Source organism: Chrysochloris asiatica, unplaced genomic scaffold (assembly GCF_000296735.1).
Source record: "Chrysochloris asiatica unplaced genomic scaffold, ChrAsi1.0 scaffold00130, whole genome shotgun sequence".
In the NCBI taxonomy this organism is placed as follows: domain Eukaryota; kingdom Metazoa; phylum Chordata; class Mammalia; order Afrosoricida; family Chrysochloridae; genus Chrysochloris; species Chrysochloris asiatica.
Window position 1 is genome coordinate 4,683,540 of NW_006408648.1, and position 8,086 is coordinate 4,691,625.

The window sequence follows — 8,086 nt, forward strand, 5'->3', positions numbered from 1 at the left end:
AACTCATAGCAGCCCCATGTGACAAAGCAGAACCGTCCCACTGAGTTTTCTGAACTGTGATCTTTCTGGAAGTGAACACCAGGTCTTTCTACCATAGAAATGCTGAGTGGGTTCAAACCATCCATCTTTTGGTTGAACAGGTGCGTTACCAGGGCTTCTTAAAAAGCTATATGCTAGTAGACATAGGTATACCATTGTTGATTGCAGCATTATTCACAATGGCCAAAATGTGGAAACAACTTAAATACTCATCAATGGGTGAATGGAAAAACAAAACATGGCGTATTTATATAACAGAACACTACTCAGCCAGACAGAGAAATGTAGTCTTAATGTATGCTACAACATGGATGGAACTTGAAGACATTATGCTGCTTGAAATAAGTCAATCACAAAAGGACTAATATTGCATGATCTCACTTATATAAAATGACAAGAATAAACTAATGTATAAAGAGGAGCATTTATGAGTGGTGACCAGGGACAGAAAGGAGGAGGAGTGGCTGTTGCTTATGGAGCTCTGAGTTTCAGTTTAATGTGATGGAAACATTGCATTGATTAAGGGGAAAGGGCTACACAGCCAATTAATGTAACTGATGTCAATAAGTTGTATACCTGTAAAAGTTAATGTTATGTGATAGATATATTCATAGCCCCCACACCCACAAAACCCCCAAACAAACAGCTTTTAAGTCTGCTTATGTACAACCAAATACCTCAGGGTTTACTGGTTTGGAGGTTTAGGGTCATAGTTTCATAAGACATCCCAGTTAATTGACTGTTTAGTGCTTCTGTCGTGCCTGAGGTCTTAAAAACCTGCAAGCAGCTATCTAAGGCACAATGATTGGTCTGTATTCATCTGGAGCAATAAAGGAAGAAAAAGAGTTAGGTATAGATAAAGGAAATGAAATGTTGACTAATGTTTTCCATGAACTAAGTTAGAACTAAGGTCTCTTTTGACATGAGACCAGAACTGGAGGTACCCAGTTACCACTACTGAATGGTTTGATCAAACAGTCTATAGAAGAATCCCGATCAAAAGAGAGATAATGCAGGACATTTTTTTTTCCTTTTAATATACATATTTATTATATTCATTATCAAGTGCCTTGAGTTGGTTTAACTCACAGTAACCCTGTGCACAACAGAACAAAACACTGTCTACTCCTGAGTCTTCCCTACAGTTGTTATATTTGAGCCCATTGTTGTTGCCACTGTATCACTTCATCTGTTGGAGGTCTTCCTCCAATTCACTGACTCTCCACTTTTCCAAGCATGATGTTCTTCTCCAGGGACTTGTTCTTCCTGACAATATGATCAAAGCATGAAACAAAGTCTCACCATCCTCACTTCTAAGAAGCGTTTTGTCTTACTTCTCTCAAGACAGATTAGTTTATTATTCTTGTAGTCCATAGTGTTTTCAATAGTCTTGGTCAACATCACAATTCAAATGCATCGATTCTTCTATGGTTTATCTTATTCATCATCCAACTTTCACGTGAGGCAACTGAAAATACCCTGGCTTGAGTCAGGCACACCTTAGTCCTTAAACTGGCATCTTTGATCTTGTACAACTTCAAGAGTCCTCATGCAGCCGATTTGCCCAATGCAACACGCTGTTTGACTTGTTAACTTACTTTCATGAGCATTGATTGTGGATTCAAGCAAAAGGAAGTTTTGACAACTTCCATCTTTTCTCCATTTATCATGATGTTATTTTACTGGTCTAGTTGTGATAACTTTCACTTTCATAAAGCATTTACAGGAAAAATACAGAAACAAAATTATATCTGCATTAGGATTCAAAAGAAAAATAAAATGTGAAGATTGTTGCTGTGTTAAGGGCAGAGGGATTAAACTGGTATTTTTCTCCTACAACATGTAACGAGATAATGATAAGAAAAATCTTTCTGATCTTGCTCCTTCCTTGGCCATCGCACCAGCCCTTGGGCTAACACCTTCTTTGGGTTGGGCAAAAGCTACGACTAAGCATGCCTGGTTATGGTCCCTTAGGCCTTGGAGCTCCTGGAAAGATTGGCTAGGGACCAATGTGTGGTGTTTCAAAGGGTAGTGAAGAGCTAAAGTAGAAGAATATATGTTCACTTTTAGTGAACAAGAACAGGTTCCCAAAGTCCTCAATTTTGGATTTCCCTCCCTTCACACCAAATCATCAACAACATAGTAACTTCACTTTATAGAATGCAGGCTTTTCTACAGCTGTGTCATTGTAGCAGTTGGCATATGGAAATGTCAGTCCAATACACACCTCAACCTCCCCATTATTTTGAGGAAGGAAGAAATTAAGCAATGAAAACAAAGCTTCCTCTTGATGGTGAATGGCAACATTTTCATTCACCCCACCAAGAGCCAACTGTAGTTAACCAGATAGTGTCTTTATCAGCTGAAAGAAGATACTCAATGCAACCATTGTTTTATGCACACTATATACCACATGTAGTCAGATGTGCTCTACCTTTTCAAGAAACACCGGTTTTAGAACCTAGAGAAATCACACTGCTGAAAGTCAAAAGTAAGTTGAGTCAGCAGATACTGGAGTTACTTGAAACATGTCAGTAGCAAGTAAGTGATTTAATGAAGAAAGAACTTTGTTGGACATTGCTGCACAGAGAAATTCAGCTGTTATTTCCACAAAGCAGACTTTTTTTGGTTGGGTGCTCTTTGGTACAGACAGAACATTGGTAGTGACTTATGTCTAATAGTTAAAGAGGAAGCCATAAATCAGAAGACTGAGGCCTGGCATATACTCACCTTAGTCCATAAACACTTCTGTACTAGACTTTCTGGCTACATTGAAAGACCTCAATTGATTTGACCATATGTGCCAATTGTTAAGTTTGAATAAGAAACACATTCTTTCTCAAAGGTTATGCATACCCTGAAAATAGAGTTTGTCCATTTGTATTGGTGACTAAGAAGTGGGCAAGTCACCATGAGATAAATAATGCCTCGTGGTATTCTTAGCAGCTAGAGACTTGTTTTGATGATTTGACACTATTTACAAACCCTACCTGAACCCAGCCTTCCATAAAATTTACCCATAATCTTTTAGTCCTGCTATACAGATGTACCTTGTACATTACGCTCATGTAACGTTCTTCCTTACCTCTCATGTTAGGGACCACTTACTGGACTTTCTTAAATATTATGCTAGAGTTTGACTGGGACAGTCAGATGATTTCAGTTCATGAAGCCAAAGCCATTCCAAGGCCTCATGGTATTGAATGCAGAAATACATTCATCTGTATAGAAGAACGTTTTGATAGAACAAATACAGCCAGAGCTGTACATGAAAAGCAGATTTTTGATGTGATCAAGGATCAGTTTTTAAAGTTATGGCACAGACTGAAAAAACAACAGAGATTTGACCTTTAAGCACTGTTATCCTGAAATGTTAACTTGCCTCTATTTCTTAAATTCTGAGAAATAAAGAACCATAGCAACATAATACATTTTGTTTACCTCTATTGTGGCTTCCTTTAAATTCTTGTTTTTATGTTTATTTTAAAAAGGACATACTTACATAAAGATGATCTATTTTATTATGGTATTTCCTAATAAAACACTTTGATTTATAAAATATATTTTTGAAAATGTTTAAATTTACGATTAGTAATATTATGGCATGAGTTATCAGGAGACCAGATACAGTATTTTGGAGGGAATTACCCCTGAACAAATAAAAGGTTTTCAACATAGCTTCATTTGGTTACACCACATACTAACACTGAAGTTGTTGTTGTTAGGTGCCATCCCTTCGGTGCTAACTCATAGCGACCTTATACACAAAAGAACGAAACACTGCCCAGTCCTATGCCAACATCACAACTGTTGCTATGATTGAACTGCTGCCACCATGCTAATCCATCTCATTGGGTGTCTTCCTCTTTTCATCCAACCCTCTACTTTACCAAGCATGATATCCTTCTCCAGGGACTGGTCCCTCCCGATAGTATGTCCAAAGTATGAGAGACAAAGTCTAGTCATCCTGGCTTGCTTTCAAAAGTGGAACTTTGAAAGGGTCTGTTTTATACATGCTTAAAATGTGATTTACACTAGATCATTTGTTGTCTAAGTCTGTTGTAGTAAAGTGAAGATTCAAGTCAGTTATTCAGTTACTTGAAACAAAAAAATCTTTTATTTCAGTTCACAGAAATGTGAATCACTTAAGAAGTGTGTGGTATTGGACAATTATCATTAGCCTTTAGTTGACTCACTGGGATAGACTGAGGCTTGGGTGTGTCTCTTAGCAGTTCATTGGGACCTCACAGGCTTTTGATGTACTCATGAGATTACGCTAAATTTCATGTTGAAACAATAAAAGATTTTGCACTATAGTAATATGAGCAGCAGTTAGTGAATTGTTTTAAAGAAACAATTCAGTTATACGCAGTCTGCAAAATTCAATTTCCCTGTGCTTTCTAACAACTTTGTGCAATGTGCAGTTTTGTTTTACTTTACATGAAGCCACAGAAACTGAAAGATCAAAGTTAAGATTATACTCTATTTATAGTATCTGACTTTTTTCTGTGTACAATTAATTATTGGATTATAATTTAAACTTGAATTTTTAGGCAATAAATCACTACAAAATGTTTTAAATAAGACATAACAAAATTATTATAAATGAAAGCTTAGTGTTTGTAGATGTGTCTTTTTTAGTATTCCTTTTCCACATAGTTGTTGTTGTTGTTAAGTGCTGTTGAGTTGGTTCTAACTCATAGTAACCCTATATAGGGTTTCCAAGGAGCACTGGTGGGTTTGTACTGCTGACCTTGTGGTTCCCAGTCCAGGGCTGATCCTACAGTGGCACACCAGGACTCCAAGCCTACAAAGTTTATTAAGGTTGCTTTTGATTTATGCAACTATTTATAAATTGGCCTGTGCCTGTAAATTTAAATATAAAAAAGTAATCTTGAAACCAGTTTTAACTTTTTCAAAAGGACTGTGTGCAACTCTTCTAGACCGGCTACAGCAGTTTGTACCTTTAATGTACTTGTTTTTTGCAGATCAACTCAAAGGCTAAAACTTTTGCTTTTCTTTGACTTGTAAAAGGTACATATTTTCATTTTCTTGTTTAAGTTTAAATTTTTGTATGATGTCAAATGAAATAAAGTTTATATATGGGAAAAGTAAAGAAAGAAAGACAACTCTTTCTTTCTTTAAATTGGATTTTAGATGGGGCTGGGTGTCAGGATGATCTAACTTAATTTGGGACACCAGATATTTGGGGCATAGGTTTACAACTAAATAATATTCTTTCTTTTAAAATATGGTGATTGTAGAATAGACAAAAGAAGCATAGAGAAAACTGTTCAAGAGCTGCTGAAAGATAAGTTTTCTAGCATCATAAAAGATGGGGAAGATAATCTTTCAAGAAGTGGAACAAACCCCAAATAGGATATACCTCAAAAGAAAATCACCAAGACACATTATAATCAGACTTTCCAAAATCAAAGACAAAGAAAGAATCCTAAGAGCAGCTCAGGTAAAACTACAAGTAGCCTACAAAGGAGAATTAGTAATTTATAATTTCTAAGCAGAAACAATAAGGAGCTCTGGTAGCGTAGTGGTTACGAGTCGGGCTGTGAACCTCAAGGTCAGCAGTTCGAAACTACCAGCTGTTCCGCAGGAGAAAGATGCAGCCTTGGAAACCCTGTACAGGGTCACTATGAGTCAGAACCGACTCCATAGTACTTAACAACAACAAGCAGAAACAATGCAGGCAAAAAGATCAACGGGATGACATATATAAAACTGAAAGAAAAAAATTGCCAACCACGAATCATATATCTAGCAAAATTGTCCCTCAAATACGATGATGAAATTAAGACATAGTCGGATAAATAGAAATTAAAGGAATTTGTAAAAACCCAGACTAACTACAAAAAATACTACAGAGAGTTCTTTGGACAGAGAACAAGTAGCAGACAGACAGCAACCTGAAATTAGCATATATGACAACATCACTCAGAAGTTAACCCAAATATATAAGTAATCGAAGTAAAATAAACCTACAAGAATGAAATTAGAAAACAGAGGTAACAAATACAATTACAAAGTAAAAAAGGGAATAGTTTAGTCACAGAATTTTTTTAAATGTTAAGACTAACTATTAAACTGTGAAACACCACCTCATAGCATGGATGAACCTAGAGGACATTATGCTGAGTGAAATTTGTTAATCACAAAAGGGCAAATACTGTATAAGACAACTATTATAAAAAGTCAAGAAAAGGTTTTCACATCAAAACAAACACACCTTGATAACCGCTAGGGCTAGGAGATAAGCAAGGATAAATCACTGACTAGAGGGTTTGTTGAGTTAATTTTGACTCACAGAGGCCCTGTATAGGATTTCAATTCCCGACCTTGTGGTTCAAATCGAACTTGAGATTGAGTGCTTATCCTATGCACCACACCAGGACTCCAACTAGAGTGTAGACAAGTGCTAATATGGGTGAAGGGGAAGGTAACATACAGTAAGAAGGAGATACACACACAAAAATGTGGAGTCACAAAAAAAAAAGACTGAAGCAAGGGAAGACATGTGGTGCAAGACTGAAGAGCAACAGAGCTAACTGCTGTGACATATACAAGCCTACAATAGTGATGATCTCTAGGTAGATACATGGATAGACACACAGGCTGAACAAGTGTAAGGGGGAGAGTGGGGATATACCCACAAATCTATACAGCTTTGACACACAGAGGGCAAAGATATGAAAACTTAGGTATCAGCAACCCTTGAGGGAATTTGTCACTGGGACTGGGGACTCATGACCATAATTTTCAGGGGACAATTGGCATAATACAGTTCACAAAGAATGTTCTACATCCAACTTTGGGGAAGTAGCAACTGGGGTCTTAAAAGCTCATGAGTAGCCATCTTAGCTGCAGCTATTGATCTCTCCCTGTCTGGAGGAAAGAAGGGTGATGAAAATTGAAGATAATATGGAAACAATTAGTCCAATAGATGAATGGACCACGTGAGCATCAGTCTCTACAACCTGAGACAAAAGAACTAGATGGTGCCTAGTTACCACTACTAACTGTTCTGAAAGGGATCCCATTAGAAGGTCCTGGGTAGAATGGGAGAAAATGTGGAACAAAATTCAAAATCATTTTTCAAAAGGCTTACAAGTTAGAATGAGAGTGTGGAACCCCAAGACTATGGCCTTTGGTCAACTTTCAGGTCTGAAACTGAACTCAATTTTCAAGCAAGAAATAGGTCTCTAAGAGAAACAACAATATCAGTGAGGAACACACACCGCAGAGCATTCAACCATTTGAGATCAACAGAGCAGCATTTATCCAAGGACAAAGTTCAGAAAAGTTGGAAAAGGAGGAAGTATGAAAACAGAAATGCAGGAAGTAAGACAAGGCAGGTTCCATTGAGAAGACTGCAATCAATGAGATGAAATGAAGTATGTAGGATTTGTTGAATGTAAAACTTATGCTCTGCTATGTATATCTTCACCTGACTCACAGATAAGAAGTTAAAAATAATTGTTTTAAAGGTAGTTGTTAAGTATTGATCCTTGCCAGTACGGGATTTTGTGTGTGTGTGTTGTGTGTGTGTGTGTGTGTGTGTGTGTTTTAATGGCAAAGCCAGCCCAGGATTCTTTTTGAACACCCTTTCACTGGGTGTGAGAACTATTGGTTGCCTCCAGCTGGCTGCCTGTCAGTGTGGGAGGCAGCCAACAAATAGTACAGTACTATATGTATGCCAGTCCTGGTAACAGCTGAAGGAGTTAGGACATCAATCTTGTCCTCTCCCCTTGGTAACACTTTGCTGGACAGTCTCTCAGATGACTGGCAAAGAGGTACAATGCTTGGAGGGACCCTCATTATAGCATACGATGGTCAAGGACTAGCCAAAGCCCTTTAGAACCTTTGCAAAATTCAAGAAGTCAAGAAGCTTTTCCAAGAGAACAAACAAGATGGCGGATCAGGTGGACATATAGCAGAGAGCTCAGCCAACAACAACACAGAATACCCGACCAAGCAGGTTCAGGGGATGGTCCCAGAACTCTGAACCACATATAAAGGAATATTTAGAAGGTTG

At 37.6% G+C, this 8,086-nt stretch overlaps 1 protein-coding gene and 1 pseudogene across 1 annotated transcript in view; one reads left to right on the forward strand and one right to left on the reverse strand.

The window, feature by feature from the left end:
* ITGB5 (integrin, beta 5) overlaps positions 1–8,086 on the reverse strand; it is a gene marked incomplete at its 5' end in the record, with an annotated part of 195,936 nt that overhangs the window by 178,534 nt on the left and 9,316 nt on the right. The window lies entirely within an intron of this gene.
* Positions 841–3,408, forward strand: LOC102824622 (annotated as a pseudogene).